Consider the following 27,223-nt stretch of genomic DNA (forward strand, 5'->3'; position numbering starts at 1 on the left):
CGGTCTGAATTCTTCTCTCAACTAATCCTTCTCTATCCCATTCCAGTGGCGTACCGCCCATAGAGGCAGACCACGCCACTGCTATGGGGCCCGCGGCACTGGGGGGCCCGTAGCGCAGATAAGGCCCCGCCCACTGATGACCAGCAGCCGGCTATGCGGCTGCTTTTCTCCCCAGGGCCCCCCCCATGTTTAGCTGAATCGCCTCCCAGAGGCGCGGCTAAGTCCTAGACACCCGCCCCCCTCCTCAGCGCTGCGCTCTGAAACACCCGATCCTCCTCTCGTCGGCGTCCCAAATCCCGCGCAGGCGCAGTGCCGGCGATTGCCTGCGCCTGCGCTCTGATAATACGGCTGAGGGCAACAGCTTCAACATCGTCACTGGGCATGCGCCGAGCCCAGTGACGATGTTGAAGCTGTTGCCCTCAGCCGTATTATCAGAGCGCAGGCGCAGGCAATCGCCGGCACTGCGCCTGCGCGGGATTTGGGACGCCGACGAGAGGAGGATCGGGTGTTTCAGAGCGCAGCGCTGAGGAGGGGGGCGGGTGTCTAGGACTTAGCCGCGCCTCTGGGAGGCGATTCAGCTAAATGATGGAGGCGTTAGAGTTTTCATATTTAGGCGGGCACGGCACTAATCAGAGGGGCACCGTGGAGAAAGAAAAACGCCCCTCTGGGCTCCAGTCCTTACAGCAAGAATCGATTTTTAGAAGAAAGGACAAGACTGACATGGAAAAGAAGAACACAGATGGAAAAAAGGTACTTTATTAAACATGGATCCATGAGTACCTTTTTTCCATCTGTCTTGTTCTTTGGATTGTGAGTCTTGTCATTTCTTCAAAAAATCGATTCTTATGATATGTAAATGACGCTGTAAGGAGCCCAGAGGGGCGTTATTCTTTCTCCACTGTGCCCAGGAACGCCCCTCTGAAGTGCCGTGCCCGGCTAAATTTTAAAACTAATAACGCCTCCAAGTTCATCTAAATCGCCTCCCAAATCCGATCCTCCTCTCGCTGGCATCCCAAATCCCGCGCAGGCGCAGTGCCGGCGATTGCCTGCGCTATGATAAGATGACTGACGGCACTGCGCCTGCGCGGGATTTGGGATGCCGGCGAGAGGAGGATCGGGGTGTTTGCCGCAGAGCGCGGCACTGAGGAGGGGGGTGTTGAGCACTTAGCCGTGCCTCTGGGAGGCGATTTAGATGAACTTGGAGGCGTTATTAGTTTTCAAACTTAGCCGGGCACGGCACTTCAGAGGGGCGTTCCTGGGCACCGTGGAGAAAGAATAACAGCGTCATTTACATATCATAAGAATCGATTTTTTGAAGACATGACAAGACTCACAATCAAAAGAACAAGACAGATGGAAAACAGGTACTCTGTTAAACATGAATTCATGAAAAAAAAATTGGGGGTAAATTGCTAGTGACAGATTCCCTTTAAGGCTACTTTCACACTTGCGTTCAGAGCGGATCCGTCTGGTGTCTGCACAGACGGATCCGCACCTATAATGCAAACGCTTAGATCCGTTCAGAACGGATCCGTTTGCATTAACATGAACAAAAAAAAAAAACAACATTTTTTTTTTTGTTCATGATAGTGCAAACGGATCCGTTTTGACTTTACATTGAAAGTCAATGGGGGACGGATCCGTTTGAAAATTGAGCCACACTGTGTCAACTTCAAACGGATCCGTCCCCATTGACTTACATTAGGGCTGGACGGATCCGTTCGGTGCCGCTTGTGAGAGCCTTCAAACAGAACTCACAAGCGGAGACCCGAACGCAAGTGTGAAAGTAGCCTAACATGGCACCCCAAATAAGGAGACCTGCAGGCTGCAGCAGATATCCCATGTGACAGGTCACCCCCAGGAAACCCCTAACAGTTTCTGTAGGTCATGTATAAATTTATTTAATGGGGGTGTGGCATGGGAGGAGCAAAGTCAGGAAGTGGGAGGGGCCATGGTGGGTAGTGGGCGGGGTTAAGGGGCCCAATTCAGATTTTTGCTATGGGGCCCAGTGATTCCTATGTACGCCTCTGCCATTGACCATGAGCCACGGAAAAATGGCACAGACCTGGGCAGCAGACGCAGAGTCTTCCCCGTAAGCTGGACAGGATTATTCCAGCAAAGCGATTTATAGGTGTTGTGACTCGTCCCAACCCTACATGGTAAGCACAATTTGTGTATTTACATTATTATTGTCTGTAAGGTTCTACACACGAGGCGCTGCCTCCTTTTCTCGTCTTCTCTTCTATATATACCAGTCTTAGGCTCCATTCACACGTCCGCAATGTGTTTTGCGGATACACGGAGCCACGGATCCGCAAAACACGGAAAGCGGCAATGTGCGTTGCGCATTTTGCAGACCGCAGATTGCCGGCACTAATAGAATGTGCCTGTTCTTGTCCGCAATTGCGGACAAGAATAGGACATGTTCTATTTTTTTGCGGAAACGGAAGCACGGATGCGGAAGTGAGGATCCGCAAATGTGGATGCGGACAGCACATTCCGGCCCCATTGAAAATGAATTGGTCTGCACCCGTTCCGCAAAATTGCGGAACGGATGCGGATCCATTTTGCGGACGTGTGAATGGACCCTTTGGGAGAGTTCACATCTCCGTTTAATTTTCTGTTCTTCTGATTCATCAGAAAAAGAGACGAAAAAAAACTGCCTCCTGTAAATAAAAACAAATCCTGTTGCATCGGTTGGCATCTGTTTGAGCCATTTCTGTCTGAGATCAGAACTTTTTGTTCTGGAGAACTTTTTTCTAGAAAAACAATCTCTAAAAAAAAATCTCAGATAGAAATGGCTCAATGCAACAAATGCAATAGCATCCTGTTATTTTTCTTTTTTTCTGTTCTGATGGATCAGAACAGAAAATGAAATAATGATTTGACCCCCCCCCCCCCACCCAAACTAAAATTCATCAGATGGAAATGCTCCAAAATTATTACTCCCAATAAATAATTGTATTTCACATGAAATTATAATTCTAGAACATTTATTCTTATCACTCCATGTTCTGCTATTTTTCTATTCTTTCTAGAAGTTTATGGATAAAGGCACAGATGGGAGTTACCAGTTGGGGGTGTGTCCCTGCACAGTCTGTCAATGTCCAATCAATGCAGGCAGTGGCAGATGATGCAGGGACACACCCCTAACTGATAACACCCATCTGTACCTTTATCCATAAACTTATAACAAGAGTAAGAGAAGAACAGCACAACATAAAGTCATAAGAAATGGTTCTCCAGAATGCAAGTTGCGACTAAAAAATACAAGTCAATAGAGGTGAAATGTCCTCTTTAATAAGTGTGTTTGAACCTCAAGAGTGACTTACAAGGACCAAGTCCAGGTTTCAAATGTGTTTTTCTTTTTTAACCGGAAAGCAAATAAAAGTGGACCCCGATTCAACAAAAATCCCCTGATCGGTCCTATGAAGACAGCACCGCAGCAGATCGACTTTACTACACTGCATGAAATTTAGTAAGGTTCAAGCCTCTTGGTGCATCTTGGACTACTCAGAAAATGAGATACCTGCCTGTTCTGAGCCGGCATAGGCGTGCTACAATTTGCAATATTTTCTGCTTATATTTTACAATGCAAAATATGTCAGAAACGTATTGACCCCTCCATCGTTAACCTGGAAAATCACCAATTTTAGTGCAAATGTGGTGTGTAATTTTTATATGCCGAAATACTGGCACAAAATCATTGATACATTCCTTTATAAAGTTTTATATTATGGAGGTTTTTCGGTTTATGGTTTTTGGGGTAATCTCACACAATCCAGGCAGGTATGAAGATGAATGGTTATCACAGTAGCATCAATGGCATTTCAATTTTATTATGGTAAGGGCTCCATGACAATATAGTATTTGTGATACTTGAGCAAACACGTCCACATTGGGTCGCTGTGCAAAAGCTGAATAGAGTTTTATCCTGTTTCTTCAAACATGAAATCCCTGAGCGGCATAGTTTGACCCTTGAGAAGTATTAAAGCCTTACTCTGCAGACAACCTGGGACAGGTTTGCCATAATATTCACACAGGACACCTAGAATTAACTTCAGCATTTCAGAAAAAACATGGGGTCATTTATCAAACTGGTGTAAAGTAGAACTGGCTTAGCTGCCCAAAGCAACCAATCAGATTCCACCTTTTTATTTTCGAAAGGAGCAGTCAAAAATGAAAGGTTGAATCTCATTGGTTGCTATGGGCAACTAAGCCAGTTCTAATTTACACCAGTTTGATAAATGACCCCAATAGTTTTGCAAATGAGCTGGGCAAAGGGAGAAGAGTCACAAGGGTGGCTCCATGCCACCTTCTCACTTGATTGACAGGTGTATAGGGAGAGATCTGTCAAACAAGCTGAGTCCTACGGTGAGAAGCTGGCAGGAAGTTGACCCCTTGACTCTTCTCCCCATTCCCAGCTCATTATACCAACCTGTCTCTGAAGTGCCACAGCATTTTGTCATTTCATGCTGGCCATGGTTGAAGCAGCATGAAGCTCCTGACAGGTTCCTTCTAACAGGGATCTTCAAGGTAAGGTTGGTGGGCTTGGTCGCCCTTTTGCAGTTACTCTGTATTACACACGACAGATTAAAGGCCCCCGATTAGTCAAATAGAATTAAGTCCCGATAAATGGCCTGTGTAAAGGTGACACCGGTCACCCTATGAATGAGCAAACACTCATTCATCAGGTGAAGTGATCGCTGACCCTTAGACCTCTTGCATACGAACGTTTTTATTTTCTGTTTCCGTTCCGTTTTTTGCGTTCCGTACACGGACCGCTAACGGAAACATTCATTTCAATGGATCCGCAAAAAAACTGAAGATACTCCGTATGCTTTCCGTTTCCGTATTTCCGTTCAAAGATAAAACATGTCCTATTATTGTCCGCACAATGGACAAGTATAGTACTGTTCTATCACGGGCCAGCTGTTCCGTTCTGCAAAAAACGGAATGCACACGTACGTCATCTGTATTTTTTGCGGACCGCAAAATACTGAAAAAGCCATACGGTCGCATGCAAGAGGCCTTATAGAGTGGAGGTGATTGCTACATGTAAATGCAGCTCTCTCCTCCTCTGACTAGCAGGCAATTATTGGGAACGAGCTGTTCCTTCCCAATCATTGCCTGCTTAATCGGCGTGTGGTGTGTAAATGCTCCGTTAGTATACAGTTATGTGTGAGAGCTTTGACAGCCTTCTTACTGTTGTCGTTTCAGTGAAACTTGATAGCTGTATGGAATTTCAACATCATACAACTCTAAGAGAGTTTAGTATATAATTTTTCTTTACAATATGCAATAAAATTCTGTAAAAGTCTGTATAATTACTGCTTCTTGACACATGATGCATGAGGGGGCATCTCAAACACTTTTAGATTGTACATATGGAATGACCTGTGACCACAAAAAGCAAACATCTCCAGATCAAACCCAGAGAAGGCAAAGTAGATGAAAATAATTGCAATTACTGAACAGAAAGCTCTATTCTCTGATATAAACATGGCCATTATAATCATGCAGTGTTATAAAGTGCAACTCGTTGCTTTCTGCTCAGAATTTCAATGAAAGCGAATCTGTCACAAGTTTTATGCTGCCTTATCTGAGGACAGCATATACTGGTGACAGAGACCCTAGGCAAAACATTGGGTCATTTGATTAAATTTGACTCAGTCGTTTGTTAAAATCACTAATGAGCAGCTCCAGCCAAGCTGAACACTGGAGTGTCCTTAAGGCCCCTTTTACACGGGCGTTGCGGATTGGGGCCGGATGTGTTCAGGGAAAATGGTGCGATTTTGACACTAAAACAAGTCAGTTTTCACTGCGATTGCGTTCCATGTTTGAGTTTTTTTCCTCCTGAGCTTCTGAAATGTTAGGCCCCTTTCACACGAGCAAGTTTTCCGCGCGGGTGCAATGCGCGACGTGAGCACATTGTAATGCGTTTTGCACGTGCGTGAGAAAAATCGGCATGTTTGGTACCCAGACCCGAACCCGGACTTCTTCACAGAAGTTCGGGTTTGGGTTAGGTGTTGTGTAGATTTTATTATTTTCCCTTATAACAGGGCTTAATGCAGAATGCATGGTACAATAGCACTGAAGGGGTTAAAAAAAAATATTTTTTTATAACTTACCTTAATCCACTTGATCGGGCAGCCCGACTTCGCTTCTTTCTTCTTCTTTGAGGAATAGGACCTTTGATGACATCACTGCGCTCATCACATGGTCCATCACATGATCTTTTACCATGGTGATGGATCATGTGACGGACCATGTGATAAGCGCAGTGACGTCATCAAAGGTCCTTTTCCTGTGCACAGCAAAGAAGAAGACAGAAGAGAAGCCAGGCTGCGCGATCAAGTGTATTAAGGTGAGCTATATATATTATTCTTTTTTTTTAACCCCTCCAGCCCTATTTTACTTTGAATTCTGTATTAAAAATGCTATTATTTTCCCTTATAACCATGTTATAAGGGAAAATAATAATGATCGGGTCCCCATCCCGATTGTCTCCTACCAACCGTGCTTGAAAATCGCACCGCATCCGCACTTGCTTGCGAATGCTTGCGATTTTCACGCAGCCCCATTCACTTCTATGGGGCCTGCATTGCGTGAAAAACGCAGAATATAGAACATTCTGCGATTTTCACGCAACGCACAAGTGATGCGTGGAAATCACCGCTCGTGTGCACAGCCTCATAGAAATGAATGGGTCCGGATTCAGTGCGGGTGCAATGCGTTCACGTCACGCATTGCACCCGCGCGGAAAACTTGCTCGTGTGAAAGGGGCCTAACATTTCAGAAGCTCAGGAGGCCTCATAGTCATTACCCCTGGCCAAACCCTGAACCCTCCCCCACAACTGATTGGCAACTTCTAAGTCTACTTTCACACTGGCGTTTCGGCTTTCCGTTTGTGAGATCCGTTCAGGGCTCTCACAAAGTATCCAAAACGGATCAGTTTGCATTCTAATGCATTCTGAATGGAAAAGGATCCGCTCAGAACGCATCAGTTCCGTCTCCATTCCGCTTTGGAGACGGACACCAAAACTCTGCTTGCAGCGTTTTGGTGTCCGCCTGATTAAACTGACCCAAACGGATCCGTTCTGACACACAATGTAAGTCAATGGGGGCTGATCCGTTTTCTATGACACAATCTGGCACAATAGAAAACTGATCCGTCCTCCATTGACTTTCAATGGTGTTCATGACTGAGCCGCAGGGCCGGCTCCAGGTTCATGTGGGCCCTTGGGCGATAAATCCCAGTGGGCCCCCGTGAGGCATTTTTTTACATTGACATGTCCCCCTGTGGCTCCCACACAGTATAATGACCCCCAGTGGCCCCTATACAGTATAATGACTACTAGTGGCCCTTCACACAGTATAATGACTACTAGTGGCCCTTCACACAGTATAATGAACCCCCAATTCCCCCCCCCCCACTGTATTATGACCACCTGTGGCCCTGCATTCAGAATAATAACCCCCAGTCGCCCCCATTCAGAATAATGACCCCCAGTAGCCCCCACACTGGGGGAATACTGTATGGAGGGGGCTCTGGGGGTCATTATACTAAATGGGGGACACTGAGGGTCATTATACTATGTAAAGGGCCCTCACAGTATAATGACCCCACAGTGACCCTCCATGCAGAATAATGACCCCCAGTCGCCCCCACACTGGGGGTTATACTGTATGGAGGGGGCACGAGGGGCTATTATATTTAATGGGGGCTCTGGTGGTCATGTGCAGCGCTCCACGTTTTTGTATCCTGCAGAGTCAAGTAAAAAATGCATACGTTAACGTATATGTTTTTTTTACAATGGAACTGTATGGTGAACGGACGCCACTGTACGGCATCAGTCTGAGGATTGTATGGTGAACGGACACCACTGTACGGCATCAGTCTGAGGCATCTGGTAACGCATACATTTTTGGTATACATTAAATGGATGGCACAAATGGGATGTGAACCCAGCCCTAGTGTCAGAATAAGCCCCAGTACACAGCGGAGCAGCGTGGCGGAGGGGGGCCGCCATGTACTGACAGAGCGCTACCTGGTCCTGGTGGTCAGGGGTGAGGACTGTGCTTCCCAAGGATCATTTTCTACTGGGAAATACAGGGCACAGTATAATACACTAGAATCTATATAATATAAAGATATTAGCCCTCCCCCGAATAATAATACAATTAGGGGGTCATTTATTACATAGAAATACGTCTATGTAAGGCTACTTTCACACTTGCGTTCGGGGCTCCGCTTGTGAGTTCCGTTTGAAGGCTCTCACAAGCGGCCCCGAACGGATTCGTCCAGCCCTAATGCATTCTGAGTGGATGCGGATCCGCTCAGAATGCATCAGTCTGGCACCGTCTGTCCTCCGCTCCGCTCAGCAGGCAGACACCTGAACGCTGCTTGCAGCCTGGCCGTGCGGAGGCAAACGGATCCGTCCAGACTTACAATGTAAGTCAATGGGGACGGATCTGTTTGAAGTTGACACAATATGGCTCAATTTTCAAACGGATCCGTCCCCCATTGACTTTCAATGTAAAGTCTAAACGGATCCGTTTGCATTATCATGCAAACGTATCCGTTCTGAACGGATGTAAGCGTTTGCATTATAGGTGCGGATCCGTCTGTGCAGATACCAGACGAATCCGCACCTAAACGCAGGTGTGAAAGTAGCCTTAGGCGTATTTCTGACACAGATTGTGGCACAAAGGTCCTTAGCACCGCAATCTGTATCTTTTCCCGCTCATGCCAGGTCTAAAAAAGGATGGCGTGGGCAGGGAAAGGGATACAGTTATGGCCATGCAGTTATTGGATACCACCGCCATATAGTAATAACACCGCCATACAATGATAAAACCACCATACAGTGACCGGATAAAAGGGTATAAGAGGGCACAGTACAGGGAATGACTATGGGCACTGCACAGGGTATGGTAAGAGGGCACAATGCAGGGTATAAAGGGGCACAGTACGGGGTTGGGGGCACAGTCACATGACCCTGTGATGTTAGAAGGTCCTTATGGTGAATGCGGTTCAGATGCCACCATAATGAGAGGCAGAGGAGTGAGACAGGGGCCCTGGATGGACAGGAGGGGTGGACACAGCAAGTAGGTGGAAGGGGCTCTGAGGGGAATTCATACAAGAAGGGGCAGGAGGTCTGTGCAGGGCAGCAACAGGAGATAGGAGGGTGAAACAGGAGCTCTGGATACATGAGGGAGGGAGGAAAGAAGACAGCAGGGGCCCCATGAGGATGAGATAGGACAGGATATGGGGGGGGGGGGCAGGTGTCATGGGGGCAAACTGCTTAATGAAACAGTAACACAACTAAATAGCATGAAGCAGCAGCCGATCGAAGAGACCCCCCCTTCTGTCCCACAGACAAGAGACATTCACAGTGCAGACTGCAGACTCACTCACAGACTGTCTACACACGTCTCTGCTCCAGCTCCAGCCTCCAGCCCTCCGGTCTCTCTCCTCAGGCAGCGTGTGTCCTGTGTAGAGGGGGCGTGTCTGAGTCTCTGCAGCTCAGAGGGCCCCACCAAAGGGGTACTGCGTAACTGAAATGACAGCAGTGAGAGCTCCCATCTGTATTGATGGAAGTGCTCATAGCAGCTCAGTGGGCCCCCCCAGGAGCATTGGGCCCCGGCACTTGCCCGGGGATGCCGGGTTATGACGCCGGCCCTGCTGAGCCGTCTTGGCCATGTTAAAGATAATACAAACGGATCCGTTCAGAACGGATGCAGACGGTTGTATTATCTGAACGGACCCATCCATGACGGATCCACAAAAAACGCGAGTCCATATGAAGCTCAGTTTGAGGTGTTTGTATCAAAAAGAAAATAAAAGGATCCTGGGGGAGAGCTTGATGTCTTCTGTGAAACATGGCAGAGGAATTGCAGTGGTTTGGGTTTCTTTGGTGCAGGTACAGTGGGTGATTAACAGAGTATATAACAAATATAATAATGATCAAGAAAAGTTACCACAACATCTCATCCCCAGTAGTATATATTTCATCTGATGCATTTTCTTTTGCAAACTATGCAAAAATGTTGGTGAAGAACCATGGTGGCAGATGAACTGGTCAGCACTGGTCAGTAATGTGGTAAAATGTCTGATGACCGCATGAAACATAGATGCTGCTTGGTTGAACTTTCTTCTTTTTTACTGAAACACTCGGTATCAAAATGCAACTAATATAATAAATCCAACATCATGCACAGTCCCTGAAAAGGTTAACACTGCCTATAATTAACCATATGTAGATTCAGTGGAAATAATCCACCACAGATTATGTGGATTCATGTTAGCTACATGCAGATTTCTTACAACGGTGTGTAGATGAGAACACAACCTTAGGCCCCTTTGACACGAGCGAGTATTCCGCGCGGGTGCAATGCGTCATATGAACGCATTGCACCCGCACAAAATCCGGACCCATTCATTTCAATTAGTCTGTGTACATAAGCAGTGATTTTCACGCATCACTTGTGCGTTGCGTGAAAATAGCATGTTCTATATTCTGAGTTTTTCACGCAACGCAGGCCCCATAGAAATGAATGGGGCTGCGTGAAAAACAAGTGCGGATGCGGTGCGATTTTCACACATGGTTCCTAAGGAGACGAGGGATGAGCGACCCGGGACCCCATTTACTTTATTATTTTCCATTATAACATGGTTATAATGGAAAATAATATCATTCTTTAATACAGAATGCAAAGTCAAATGTCAATTGAGGGTTAAAAAATAATTAAAATATTACTTGACGTCAGCAAAGGTCCTTTTGCAGGTCCTTCAAGAAGAACAAAGAAGAAGATCCTGGCTGCGTGATCAAGTGGATGAGGGGAGTTATTATTTTTTTAACCCTCAGTTGACATTGGACTTTGCATTCTGTATTAAAGAATGCTATTATTTTCTATTATAACCATGTTATAATGGAAAATAATAAAATCTACAGAACACCAAACCCAAACTTCAGTGACGACGTTGGGGTTCGGGTCTGGGTACCACATTCAGTTTTTTTGCACTCGCGCGCAAAAAAACTGAACAACGGAACACAATCACAGTCAAAACTGACTGAAATTGCGTGCCTACTCGTGCGGGTTTCCCTGAAGGCACCCGCATCGCATCTGGCCCTCACCCGCGACGCCCGTGTGAAAGAGGTCTTGGGGTACAGCCACATGGTCAAGTTTTGGAAGCCAAAAATCAGGAGTGGATAATAAAAGAGAGAGGAGAAGGTATGTTAACATGACGATTTTGGACAACCTGGAACCTGGTTGCTATAATGAACTGCTTTATATTTTTTTAGTTTTTATGCACATTTTATCCAATGTCTTTATGACACTAGGGGCTAGAAGAACATAAGGAAAAAACTGCTGACATCTCAAATGAGGTCATATAAACAACATTATCTGCTCCACTAGAGGATGTCATTGTAACATCACTGCATGAGGTCACAATGACCACAATACTATACAAACTGGGGTTCAGGAGGCAACTTTTCACACCAGAAGACAATGTCAAGGAGAATTGATGAACCAGGAACACTCAGGTTTTTAAGGTTCTCAAATAACTGGGTCAGTGCACTTTATAACACACGTCCAGGCTGCTGCAGAACCTCTTTAAAATAGAGTTGTTTGTTTGTGTTACCTTTGTCAGTGACTTAAAGGAACCTACTTGAAATAAAATGTTCTTTAGATGAAGATATAGCAACAAAAAAATGTAGAGGGACATAAAATGCACCATTTCAGAAAGGTGGAGGGTAATCATTTTTCAGAATAATGCATATCACCAATTATGGCATCAGTCTTCCTAAATCAAAGAATTGACTGAACAGGATTGGTTTTTGCCCAAAATGCTGGACCCCACACATAGACAAGTGCCAAAATAAGGCCTGTTTTAAATGACATCCAAAACTAGATCTAGGCCAATGTAATGCTATCTTCTCAACGTCTAGTCCACTCTGCTGTATCACCCTATGTTCATCTCTACCAGGTTGACATCTCTGCTGAGTCTGATGTCTTATTCTGATAAGACTATGTCCACATCTGCATTGGGTAAATTAGTTCTTTGTTCCAGTAGAGTAGTGGACTACTGGAATGGCCTTATCGAATATAGCTTGACACCGCTGAGCACCATCAGATCTCCATTCAATAGAGCATGGAGTGGTATTTTTCTGGCAGAAAGACGAAGTTTATGAAGGAAACTGGCTGGACCCCCACTGGATCTCATTATAGTGAATGGAGATCTGGTGGTGTCCTTCTGTGCTGGATACAGAACAGACTACTTCATTTCTCCTCTTCCGGAACAGACTACCTGATTTACAGAACTGGGATATGAACCTAGCCTTATCACTGAATTATAAACAGGATTCATTATAAACAGGATTCTTTACTGTAAAAGCAGTGAGACCATGGAACTCTCTGCCAAAGAAATAAGCAATGGTTAATCCTTTCTCATTAAAAGTTCTGAGCTCAAGATGAGCCTGGATGCCGTTCTTGAACTTAAAACTGTTGCAAGTTACATGTATAGCATTGGTGGAGATGGGTTGTTAACAGGGCCGTCTTTAATATTCATTGAACCCTGGGCAAAAATTTACTTGGGCCCCCTGGATTCCGCCTTCACACACCCTAGCAGGCAATCACGGCCTCCACCACAACACACACACACAAAATACACACACCTGGTAGAGTACAGTGAATGACTGTAAATACTTTCTGTTCTGAAGACTCCAGCGGCTCAGGATCAGTGCTCTGGGCAGCTGGGCTCAGGCTGGAAGTGGGCACCGCTCTGCAGGAAGGAGACCAGGGCTCGGCTCACCCTAGCATTACAGTGTCCCCCCCAGCACCCCACAGTATGCAGTATAGCACCCTATAGTATACAGGACACCACAGTATGCAGTATAGCACCCTATAGTATACAGCACCCCACAGTATGCAGTATAGCACCCTATAGTATACAGCACCCGCAGTATAGCACCCTATAGTATACAGCAACCCACAGTATGCAGTATAGCACACTATAGTATACAGCAACCCACAGTATGCAGTATACCACCCTATAGTATACAGCACCCTACAGTATGCAGTATAGCACCCTATAGTATACAGCACCCCACAGTATGCAGTATAGCACCCTATAGTATACAGCACCCCACAGTATGCAGTATAGCACCCTATAGTATACAGCACCCCACAGTAAGCTGTATAGCACCCTATAGTATACAGCACCCCACAGTATGCAGTATAGCACCCTATAATATACAGCACCCCACAGTATGCAGTATAGCACCCTATAGTATACAGCACCCCACACTATACAGTACCCCACAGTATACAGCACCCCACACTATACAGTATACAGCACCCCACAGTATATAGTAGAGCAGTATAGCACCCCACAGTATACAGTAGAGCAGTATAGCACCCCACAATATACAACACCCCACAATATACAGCACCTCATAGTATACAGCACCCCAAACTATACACTACACAGCACCCCACACTATACAGCACCCCACAGTATACAGTACAGCAGTATAGCACTCCACAATATACAGCACCCACAGTATACAGCACCCCACAGTATACAGTATACAGTACCCAAAACTATACAGAATACCGCACCTCACAGTATACAGTAGAGCAGTATAGCACCCCACAATATACAGCACCTAACGGTATACAGTATATAGCACCCCAAACTATAAAGAATACAGCACCCCACAGTATACAGTATACAGCACCCCACAGTATACAGTAGAACAGTATAGTAGCCCACAGTATACAGCACCCCACAGTAGAGCAGTAGAGCACCCCACAGTATACAGCCCCTCACAGTATAAAGCACCCCACAATATACAGTATAGCACCCCACAGTATACAGCACCCCACAGTATACAGTACCCCAAAATATACAGCCCCCCACAGTATACAGCACCCCATAGTATACAGTAGAGCAGTATAGCACCCCACAGTATACAGCACCCCACAGTATACAGCACCCCAAAATATACAGCCCCCACAGTATACAGCACCCTATAGTATACAGTAGAGCAGTATAGCACCCCACAGTATACAGTACTCCACAGTATACAGCACCCCACAGTATACAGTAGCTTACAGTATATTAGTATAACAGCCCCTGTCACCTTTTCCTGATGTATTCTTCACACAAAAAAGCTCCACAGTCAAGGCAAACTTCTCCTGCAGCAACACTCCTGGTAGAAAGGACCTTTGATTACCTAATAGCCATGTGACCAGTAATATTGCTGGGTTACTGGTCACATGGTGATGACGTCATCTAAGGTCAATTCTCCTAAGACAATCACAGCTCTCACAGTTCGCTGCCTGGAGTGCCGGTGTTCTGCCAGATTTCTATTCCTTGCCAAAACGCTATACCGGAAGTGACGCGGCCGCACCGGAAGGGACGTGGCCGCACAGGAATCAGCTGGAGGAGGGTGTGTGCGGCGCTGCGCAAGCGCACATCCACTGGATTAGCAAAAAAATAATTGCAGTGCAGCGGGAGAAGGACTTCATGCGCAGGCGCGAAACCGGACACCACACGTGCGCACTTAGGGATAGGAGCAGTTCATCCTTACTGCAGAGCTGAGTGCAGAATATCAAGGTCACCACATACCAGAGCTGAGTGCGGGATATTACCCCAATATCCAGCACTCAGCTCTGCAGTGTCCCCCAATATCCCGCACTCAGCCCTGCTATGTGGTGACCACGATATTCTGCACTCAGCTCTGCGGTAAGGATGAACTGCTCCTTATGATTTGTGCGGGCGGCGCACTCAGGGGTAGGGAGATCAGATGGAACATTTTGCGCTGGAAAATCTACCTACCCCTAAGTGTGCACGCGCGGTGTACTGTTTCGCGCATGCACATGAAGTCCTTTTCTCACAGCGCTGCAATGATTTTTTGCTAATCCAGTGAATGTGTTCTTGCGTAGCGCCGCACACACCCTCCTCCAGCTGATTCCTGTGCGGCTGCGTCACTTCCGGTGCGACTGCGTCACGGTGCCTGGTATAGCGTTTTGGCAAGGTATAGAAATCTGGCAGAACACCGGCAGGCAGGCATGGCATAGCAGCACCCCCTGTGTAGCTGCCCCTTTTGCCTCTTGTTAAAGACAGCCCTGGTTGTTAATCCAGATATTTGTTCTACTTACTGTAGTTGGAGTCAGAAAGGATTTTTTTAAACCTCCAATATGTCTACTACATTATAAGGATTATATTTTTTTTTTGCTTCCTCTGGATCAACACTGTAGGGTTATAGGTTAGACCTAATGGAATTGTTTTTCCAACCGTATGATGCGTAAGAACATACAATTGATGACATCCACTTTTGACCTTTAATCTTGAGCAAACAATAGTTGATATTTCTATATAATGACTGTTTAAGCCGTTTTCCTCTTCTTGATCTGAATGAACATTAGTGTCTTTATCACTTGCAGGGATGATCATTTTACCATGGATTTATTTGAAACAGATGCATCAAGTGATCTGCGGCTATTTATTCATGTGAGAGTTCAGCGTGCGTTTATCATTTGAAGAAGTGAATTTATATTCTGAAGGCATCTGACTCCACTTTGAATAAGACTTGAGTGTTCACATTACCTTTCATTTAATGGAGTGCATTATATGCTATATTAGGAGTCTGTACAAGGGCACATGAGCTACATGAAACACCCTGATTCCATAGACAATAAATTGGTGCTTTTCCATCTGTTTATCCCTGGTCTTACATTTACTCAGGGGCGGACATACTGCCTGTGCAGCTGTTTGAGCTGCACAGGGGCCCAGCAAGGGAGGGGGCCCATCCTAGTGCCAGCAGAGGTGTTTATTATCATATTTTTCATTACCTGCCTCTGCCCGACAGGGTAACCTGGGCACCTTGGTGTGGAGGTTGGGAGGGGGTGGAGTTTTGGGCGGGGGGCGGGCTGATTAGCACTTACTGCGAATCTGCTGCTGGTTTGTGTCTACACTCAATAACTGAAGGACCTTTGATGACATCATAGTCATGTGATCTTTTCAGCAGTGGAAGTGGAGGTAGGACCTGTGATGAGGTCACCGTCGTGACCAGTCAGAAAGTGGCAGCCCTCAGCATTGGAGACCTGTGATGCCATGGAATGAATGTAAGTGCCAGAGAAATGCTGGGATATGTGGTTCTTTCCATTATACCTCCTCCCTGCTTAGTGGGAGGGAAATGTTATTTAACTGGGACTGTATGTTAGAGGGGCTGAAGGGAGGGGAGGGGTGTCAGTTACATAGGACTGTATGTTATAGAAGACTATAAGAAAGATATGTTTTTTACATAGGACTGTATGTTATAGAAGATTGGAGGGAGATGACTGGTGTTATTTACATGGGACTGGATATTTTAGAAGACTGGAGGGTAAGGAGTGATGTTATTTATATGGGACTATGTGTTGGAGGTGGGTGATGGAGGGTATTTAGGTTATTTACATGGGACTGTATGTTATAGAGAACTGTAAGGAAGAGAAGTTATTTACATGGGACTGGAGGGAGAGGACTGGTGTTATTTACATGGGACTGCATTGTATAGAAGACTGAAGGGAGAGGAGTGAAGTAAGGAAGATAGGTTATTTACATGGGACTGTATAATATAGAAGACTGGTGGGAGACGACTGGTGTTATTTACATGGGACTGCATGGTATAGAAGACTCGAGGGGGAGGACGGACATTATAATTTATGGGGGCACTATAGAGATGATTATAACTCCGGGGGTACGGCAGGAGGCATTATAATTACAGGGGGCACTACAGTGAACATTATAAATACTGTGGGCAGTGGTGGAGGGCATTACTACTACTGAGGGCTCTATAGAAGTGCCTTATAGATTATAAGAGGTGCCCTATAGGGAAGCACTGTAGGGAGCCTTATTACCACTGGGGATACAATTTGGGAGAGGCTTCCGTCTGGCAGTGAGCTCGGTGATGTCACTGGCACTAATGGTCAGTGCCGGTCTGTGTTGGGCTCATGTTCATATATGCCTGCATTATTGAGGAAAAAAAAAGAATATTTGAACATATGCAAATGATCCTCTTGGAGCAACGGGGGCATTACTATTTCACCTAGAGGCTCTGCTGTCTCTGCAACTGCCGCTCCCTGTCTACTTTGAAAGGACCTGGCAGTGAAAATGTCATCCCACCGGGCCATGTTAAAGTGCAGGGGGTGCGGCAGTTACAGAGAGAGCGGAGCCTCTAAAACAGCATTTTTCTCAGCAGTGCAGGCACATAAGAACATGGGACCAACACAGATGCCTTCAGCTGCAAAGCGCACATGTAACAGGTCAGTCCTTTAATTGTCCAAGTTAAGAGACCGGAGGGATAACTGAAGGCATAGGGAGCATTTTACCATCAGCTATGGACTTCATTGGGGGGAGAAAGCTGGCACTAAAGTGCCTAGGGCAGCATCAAATCTAAATATGGACCTGGCTCCACAGCAGTAGCAGGATGTAGTGTCACACATTGCTCTGCTGGTCTGTGTATGAGGAGGAGCGGTGCGGCCAGGAATCAATGTGTGACACTACATCCTGCTACTGCTGTGGAGCGCCAGCGGCTGAACTGTGATCATGAGGAACTAGGTGAGTATATTTTTTTTAACTTCCTGTGAAAGGGGCACATATCTAGACATAACTACTATGTACTGGCACAATGGGGGAATAATTACTATGTTGGGGCATTAAGGGGACTGGGTATGTATAGTTATGCTTTGGGGAGAGTTAGAGGCGTGATCTAGTATGAAAAAAATATATATACATATTGTAAACATATTCACAAGATGTTTTTTATTTGCACATATATGCTTATATTTGTATGTGTGGTTTTTTAGCGGGGGGGCCCAGGTACATCTTTTGCACAGGGACCCTTTGCTGCCTGTGTCCGCCCCTGCATTTACTCATAGGCTAAGGCTAATTTTACACTAGCGGCAGGACGGATCCGACAGGCTGTTCACCCTGTCAGATCCATCCTGCTGTTATTTCGCTGTGCCGCCGGACTGCCGCTCCGTCCCCATTGACTATAATGGGTACAGGGGGCGGAGCTCTGGCGCAGCATGGCACTGCATGTCCGACTTTTTAGTCCGGGACAAAATAGCGGCAGGACGGATCCGAGAGGGTGAACAGCCTGTCGGATCTGTCCTGTCGCTAGTGTGAAAGTACCCTAAAAACATATGTAGCAGCTTTTACCATAAGGTTATCCAATATTAGCTTACTAAATATATGAATATTGATGCAAACATGGCCTAGTGTTTCCAGATTTTTTTAAATGGAAAAATTATACAAATCCACTGCCCACCTCTAAATAAAATAAAGCACTAAATGTGTGGCATCTGCACATATGCACAAAACACTACTGAAATGATATTCCTAGATCCAAGGGTGCAGTTGGCGATAAATAACTTATGTGGATTAGGGGTAACCACTAGTGTTGAGCGTGAATATTTGAAAAGCAACAAAAAATGATGAATATTCTAAAAAACGAATATATAGCACTATATTGAATATAATGCTATTTATTAGTTTTTTACAATATTCGTAATTTTTTTACATCTGAACACATGATTCCTCCCTGCTTATTGCTTGTGGGCCAATGACTCATTGACCCAAAAGCAATTTAGCAGGGAGGAATCATGACTTCAGATGTAAAAAAATTACGAATATTGTAAAAAACTAATAAATAGCATTATATTCAATATAGTGCTATATATTCGTTTTTTAGAATATTCATCATTTTTTTCCATCTGAAGTGAACACTGAACACTGGTCCACAAGCAAGAAGCAGGGAGGAATCATGACGAATATTCTAAAAACTAATATATAGCACTATATTCTATAGTCGTTTTTGACCCACGCCTGTATTGATTGCGTAATATTTGCATATTACGCAATCATTACCTTGCCGATTTTTGAGTAAAAAAAAAAGAATGTAGAATATAACAAATATTCGAATTCGCGAATATTCAATAAATATTCTACAAAATATTCACGAAATATTGCGAATTTGAATATTGCCCCTTGAGTGCGGGGCTTTTCCCTTTTTTGCACGCTGCCTGCTTGCATACCAACATGATGAGGCGCCGTATACACTAACAAGATATCATGGCGGGGCATAGAAACAGCCTTTAATGGCAGCTTGCCATACAGAACAAACAGCCACTGATGTCTGTTCACATGTTACTGGTATGTGGTGTGTGACAATGAGATGTGACCAGTCATAGGTGGTTGGGAAGCAGTTTTCCCAGTTAAGACTGACTTACAGCATACAGCTTTTGCTGGTTATAACACTAGTGAATAACTCGAATAATGGTATAATTCTTTACTGAAATACATGCAGAATCGGACTGGTTCCCCAAAGTACCAAAAGATCCTCCGGTGGCCCCTGGTTCTGACACAATAATAAGGTCTAAGCTCTAACACTGAAGATTCGGAACTGACCTGGGAACCAATAACCAATAGATATCTTATTAAACCTTATAGATGATAAGTCGTGAATGTACAATGATAACATAAATGTCTTAATGGGGTTCTTAGGGAATAATTTAAAATGGCCACAAACAACCTGTCCTAGAATGTGAGTGGGGCTGGTTGTCTCCACTTGTAGAGCTGCCTAGGTGGTGAGAGGTAGGACCTCACTGCACACAACGCTCTGCCACTTGGTGAGCATTTTTGTCAGGCTGCTCAGCTATGGTGGCATATCACAGGCAGGATCTCATCATTACTATCTATTGTAAAGCAGTGCAGTGTGTAGTCACCCCCCCCCCACCCCACCCCCAGGTAACTCTGCAAGTGGTGGCAACCAATCCTGCTCCCATGCTCACATTCTAGGACAGATAGCTTGTGGTCATTACCCCTTTAAAAGTCAAAGTGCATGTGTTCTCAGGTGGTCCCTCATCATTTCCTCTGGTGGGCCAAAGGAACTTCAATCTGATGTTGAATACATTTAACACCTGGCTGATGTATTAATTTATACTATATCGTACATATAAAAACACATTGGTCACCTATATAGATGCCAATTTATTTTGTGTGTTTCAAGTTACAAAATGAAGTAACGTTGTTACATTGTGACGTCACCACGTGGGAGAGCGCACATCGCAGGTCCTTTTGCTGGTCCTGCGGAATGGAGATAGAAGAGACAGCTGCAGCGCGATCAAGTGGATGAGGTGAGTGTTTTTTTTTTTTTTTAACCCTAAATGGCCATATTTTCTTGCATTCTGTCTTAAGAATGCTATTATATTCGGATATAACCATGTTATAACATAAAATAATAAAATCACCTGAACACTGAACCCGACTACAGTGAAAAAGTCAGGTTCGGTGCAGTTCGGGTTCGCTCATCCCTACTGCAGATAAGGAGTCCATATTGCTACTTTTTATTTTCCTACTGCCCTTCCCCCCTCCCATTCCCCTGCCGTCAGCACTCAAAGCTCCACTGAGATAGATTGTCAGGATAGCTGCGCATGCGCGCATGAGTCTTCTTCATTATGTTAGTACTGAACAGCAGTCCAGACTGTGCATTTAATCGCAGCTTTGAGTGCTGACATTGTGGAAATGGGAAGCAGTAAAAATATAAAAAAGGGTGATCTGCACTATTTATGTATTACTGCAAATAATAGTCCAAAATCGGGGTGACAGACTCCCTTTAAGCCAAACAATCATACTATTGAAGTGGAATTTAACAAATATGGCTCAACAATTATTGTTTCATTAATAGATTTGCACAGTGAACTTTGCTCCGTCTGTCCTCATATACTAACAATATGATTATATTACATTTTGCATGTGATATGTCAGGAAGTTAGATAATTTACACGCCTGATGCTTGCGGAAAAACGAGATGGTAACCAAGTAGGATGTTCCACCAACGCAGACTTTTAGACGGTGACTCACTGATGTATAATTTTGGAACTCTTCTGTCTGATGTACCTCCAGGGCAAATGAACACTGAAATACATGTGGCATTTAGATGTGCCTAAGCTGACATAACACAAACCGACAGGACAGTTTAGTTTTATTGCTTTATCTGAAGGACAAATCAGACCAAGTTTTAATAAGAATCTATTGGCTTGGGAAGTTCTTCTTGTAAGATATGTTTCCACATCTTTTAGGCAGTTGTCTCTTATTTTTGTATGTTTATCATGTGTTCCTGCATACAGTTGTGTTCAAAATAATAGCAGTCAGACATCACTAACCTGATCAATCACAGTTTTTGGTAGAAATGATATTTATACATGGCAAATAATTTACTAGCAGGTGTAGTAGAGTAATAGAAATCCAACAGAATATATTGGGTTGTGACGGCTCACCTGTTTGTTATATATGGGACGGGTGATCCAACTGATAGACACACCCAGTCTATAAAGTGCAGAGTAATTATAAAATGTAAATTAGTTGCACACACCTCATATGGAAGTATATTTGTATATCCACACAAAACTTTCCTCGTATATAACATTCAGTATTTATTATACATATATACAGTCTCTTGGGTGTCTATATATCGTTATCGATGCCTAACTGTATACTTTAGGCATCGATAACGATATATAGACACCGAAGAGACTGTATATATGTATAATAAATACTGAATGTTATATACGAGGAAAGTTTTGTGTGGATATACAAATATACTTCCATATGAGGTGTGCACAACTAATTTGCATTTTAGAAATTCAACAGACCCAACAGTCATGACATGCATGCTGCTGATTCTGTGTAATTGAATCACTAATTGAAAGTATGTTCAAAATAATAGCAGTGTGGAGTTTAATGAGTGAGGTAATTCATTCTTTAAAAAACAGGTGGCAATTATTGCCCTTATTTAAGGAAGGAAGGCAGCAAATATTGTAAATGCTGGTTACAGTGCATTTCTCTATGAAATTCTGAGGAAAATGGGTCGTTCCAGAGATTGTTAAGAAGAACAGCGTACCTGGATTAAAAAGTTGATTGGAGAGGGTAAAACATATAAAGAAGTGCAGAAAACGATAGGCTGCTTAGCCCAAATGATCGCAAATGCTTTAAAATGGCAACCAAAACCTGAAAAATGTGGAAGAAAGCGAAAAACTACCATTCGAATGGATAGAAGAATAGCCAATATGGCAAGGACTCAGCCAACAATCAGCTCCAGGAAGATCAAAGAAGGTCTAAAATTACCTGTGAGTTCTGTTTCAATTACAAGACGCCTATGTGAAGCCAAATTATCTGCAAGAAGCCCCCGCAAAGTCCCACTGTTGAAAAAAGACATGTGCTGAAGAGGTTACAATTTGCCAAAGAGCACATTGACTGGCCTAAAGAGACATTTTGTGGACTGATGAAAGTAAGATTTTACTTTTTGGGTCTAGTGGCCAGAGACAGTTTGTCAGATGACCCCCAAACACTGAATTCAAGCCACAGTACACTGTGAAGACAGTGAAGCATGGTGGCGCAAGCATCATGATATGGGGATGTTTCTCATACTACGGTGTTGGGCCTATTTATCGCATATTAGGGATCATGGATCAGTTTGAATACATCAGAATACTTGAAGAGGTCATGCTGCCTTATGCTGAAGAGGAAATGCCCCTGAAATGTGTGTTTCAATAAGACAACGACCCAAACACACCAGTAAACGTGCATCTTGGTTCCAGACCAACAAGATTGACGTTATGGAGTGGCCAGCCCAATCGCCTGATCTTAATCCAATGTAAAACTTGTGGGGTGACAACAAAAATGCAGTTTCTGAGGCAAAACCAAGAACTAGAGAAGAACTGTTGAATGTAGTCTAATCATCCTGGGCTGGAATACCTGTTCACAGGGGCCAGAAGTTGGTTGACTCCATGCAACACAGATGTACAGCAGTTCTTCAAAGATTTTTCAGTTTATATAGGACATGTATTAAATTTAATTAAGTAGTTGATTCATCTGAGAAATTGTTAGCATATAGCTAGGGTATGCCACCAGTGCCAGATAGGTTTGGGTCTCACCTCTAGAACCCACATCTATCTCCAGGACGGGACCCCCGAAGCGAACCGAGAGCAGCCACGCATGCAGGGCCACCCTCTATTCATTTCTATGTGAAGTGTTGGTTCAGCTATTAACGGCAGTCCCATGGAAATGAATGGAGTGGTGGCTGCTCTTGTTTGGTGTGCTCTCCATTCATTTCTATGGGACTTCCGAAAATAGACAACCATACTTGCTTGGCTTTTTTTGCAACTCCCATAGAAATGAATCAACAGCAAAGCACACATGCGCAGTGTGCTCTCCTTCACTTTCCTGACTTTGACAGCATAACCTAGTGTTATGCCATCAAAGCCCCAGATGAAACAGACCCTTTAACATTGGTTGCTTAAAAAAAACAATACAAAAAAAAGTTTTATGTTTCTAACATTTCACAGTTCCAGAATCCTAACCTTTTATTGAGTCATTAGTTATAATTAAATAACTATTACGATTAATGGTTCGCAATTATAGATTGTGAGAACCACACACCACTTAAAAAGATGCTAGGATGGCTGCATTAGCTAAATACATTCATACCTTCCCTCGCCACAATTATGAAAAATGCTGCTTAAAGGGGTTGTCCCACTTCATTAAATAGGTTTTATCTAATTCATTTACCCCCACAGAACATATCTTCCTATCTATGTCATAATCAAAAAGCTACCTTTCTTACAAAAAATCCTGTTATGCGATCCCTTTGTTGATTTCGGTATCCCATGGATACGGCCTCTTTCATCCGGCCGCATCGCTGTGCCGCGCCTGCGCACAACAGCTGAACAAGTACTCGGGCCGCCTCTCCATTCCTACAAGTACGCGCACGTCCGCGCATGCGCAAATACAGGAGGCGGGTGCCAGAATCAAATAGCCGGCACCCGACCTCTATGACAGGGAGCGGGACCTTAGGGGTTAACTGCCGCTGATCGCAGCCCCCTATCATAGAGGTCAGGTGCCGGCTATTTCACTCCGGCACCCACCTCCTGCATTTGTATTAACATTGGTGGCGCAGTGCTCCCCCCCCCAGTATAATATACATTGAGTGCGCCCCCCCCAGTATAATATACATTGAGTGCGGCCACCCCCCCACCAGTATAATATACATTGAGTGCGGCCACCCCCCCCAGTATAATAAACATTGGTGGCGCAGTGGGAAGTGCCAATGAGGGTTAAAAAAATAAATAAAAAATTAACTCACCTCCACCAATTGATCGCGCAGCTGCCGGTCTCCTGTTCTTTCTTTAGGACCTGTGAAAGGACCTGTGGTGACATCACTGTGGTCATCACATGGTACATCATATGATCCATTACCATGGTAATGGACCATGTGATTAGCTCAGTGACATCACCACAGGTCCTGAAGCAAGAACAGGAGACCGGCAGCTGCGCAATCAATTGGTGGAGGTGAGTTAATTTTTTATTTATTTTTTTAACCCTCATTGGCACTTCCCACTGCGCCACCAATGTTTATTATACTGGGAGGGGGCCGCACTCAATGTATATTATACTGGGGGGGGTGGCCGCACTCAATGTATATTATACTGGGGGGGGTGGCTGCACTCAATGTATATTATACTGGGGGGGGGGTGGCCGCACTCAATGTATATTATACTGGGGGGGGTGGCCGCACTCAACGTATATTATACTGGGGGGGGTGGCCGCACTCAATGTATATTATACTGGGGGGGGCGCACTCAATGTATATTATACTGGGGGGGCGCACTCAATGTATATTATACTGGGGGGGGCGCACTCAATGTATATTATACTGGGGGGGGCGCACTCAATGTATATTATACTGGGGGGGCCGCACTCAATGTTTATTATACTGGGGGGGGGGGCGGGACCTCACATACATTGTCGGCTCCGTGTGGATGACTCATCCACATGAACGAGCACGCAAGGACTGAGCTCTCAGGGTGAGTCATGAGGAGGCGTGGCCGGCCTTCACTCAACTACAGGAGCCAAACCAGGAAGTTATCAGGACTAGGGATGAGCGAACTCGAACTGTATAGTTCGGGTTCGTACCGAATTTTGGGGTGTCCGTGACACGGACCCGAACCCGGACATTTTCGTAAAAGTCCGGGTTCGGGTTCGGTGTTCGTCGCTTTCTTCGCGCTTTTGTGACGCTTTCTTGGCGCTTTTTGAAAGGCTGCAAAGCAGCCAATCAACAAGCGTCATACTACTTGCCCCAAGAGGCCATCACAGCCATGCCTACTATTGGCATGGCTGTGATTGGCCAGAGCACCATGTGACCCAGCCTCTATTTAAGCTGGAGTCACATAGCGCCGCCCGTCACTCTGCTCTGATTAGCGTAGGGAGAGGTTGCGGCTGCGACAGTAGGGCGAGATTAGGCAGATTAACTCCTCCAAAGGACTTGATTAACTGATCGATCTGCAGCTGTGGATCATTGAGCTGCTGATCCTCAATTGCTCACTGTTTTTAGGCTGCACAGACCGTTTGTCAGTCTCATTTTTCTGGGGTGATCGGCGGCCATTTTGTGTCTTGTGGTGCGCCAGCACAAGCTGCGACCAAGTGCATTTAACCCTCAATGGTGTGGTTGTTTTTTGGCTAAAGCCTACATCAGGGTGAAGCTGTCACACCAAGTGCATTTAACCAGCAATAGTCTGTTCATTTTTTGGCCATATACAAAATCAGGGGCAAGCTGCGCCTGTCACCAAGTGCATTTAACCCTCAATGGTGTGGTTGTTTTTTGGCTAAAGCCTACATCAGGGTGAAGCTGTCACACCAAGTGCATTTAACCAGCAATAGTCTGTTCATTTTTTGGCCATATACTAAATCAGGGGCAAGCTGCGCCTGTCACCAAGTGCATTTAACCCTCAATGGTGTGGTTGTTTTTTGGCTAAAGCCTACATCAGGGTGAAGCTGTCACACCAAGTGCATTTAACCAGCAATAGTCTGTTTATTTTTTGGCCATATCCCAGTCTAATTCTGTCACTAAATCCATACCGGTCACCCAGCGCCTAAATACTAGGCCTCAAATTTATATCCCGCTGAATTTGAATACAATACATTGGGCCAAATAATATATTTGTTGTTGTGGTGAACCATAACAATGAGAAAAACATCTAGTAAGGGACGCGGACGTGGACATGGTCGTGGTGGTGTTAGTGGACCCTCTGGTGCTGGGAGAGGACGTGGCCGTTCTGCCACATCCACACGTCCTAGTGTACCAACTACCTCAGGTCCCAGTAGCCGCCAGAATTTACAGCGATATATGGTGGGGCCCAATGCCGTTCTAAGGATGGTAAGGCCTGAGCAGGTACAGGCATTAGTCAATTGGGTGGCCGACAGTGGATCCAGCACGTTCACATTATCTCCCACCCAGTCTTCTGCAGAAAGCGTACAGATGGCGCCTGAAAACCAACCCCATCAGTCTGTCACATCACCCCCATGCATACCAGGGAAACTGTCTCAGCCTCAAGTTATGCAGCAGTCTCTTATGCTGTTTGAAGACTCCGCTGGCAGGGTTTCCCAAGGGCATCCACCTAGCCCTTCCCCAGCGGTGAAAGACATAGAATGCACTGACGCACAACCACTTATGTTTCCTGATGATGAGGACATGGGAATACCACCTCAGCATGTCTCTGATGATGACGAAACACAGGTGCCAACTGCTGCGTCTTTCTGCAGTGTGCAGACTGAACAGGAGGTCAGGGATCAAGACTGGGTGGAAGACGATGCAGGGGACGATGAGGTCCTAGACCCCACATGGAATGAAGGTCGTGCCACTGACTTTCACAGTTCGGAGGAAGAGGCAGTGGTGAGACCGAGCCAACAGCGTAGCAAAAGAGGGAGCAGTGGGCAAAAGCAGAACACCCGCCGCCAAGAGACTCCGCCTGCTACTGACCGCCGCCATCTGGGACCGAGCACCCCAAAGGCAGCTTCAAGGAGTTCCCTGGCATGGCACTTCTTCAAACAATGTGCTGACGACAAGACCCGAGTGGTTTGCACGCTGTGCCATCAGAGCCTGAAGCGAGGCATTAACGTTCTGAACCTGAGCACAACCTGCATGACCAGGCACCTGCATGCAAAGCATGAACTGCAGTGGAGTAAACACCTTAAAACCAAGGAAGTCACTCAGGCTCCCCCTGCTACCTCTTCTGCTGCTGCCGCCTCGGCCTATTCTGCTGCTGCCGCCTCGGCCTCTTCCTCCGCCTCTGGAGGAACGTTGGCACCTGCCGCCCAGCAAACAGGGGA

Source organism: Bufo gargarizans, chromosome 3 (genome assembly GCF_014858855.1).
Source record: "Bufo gargarizans isolate SCDJY-AF-19 chromosome 3, ASM1485885v1, whole genome shotgun sequence".
Taxonomy (NCBI): domain Eukaryota; kingdom Metazoa; phylum Chordata; class Amphibia; order Anura; family Bufonidae; genus Bufo; species Bufo gargarizans.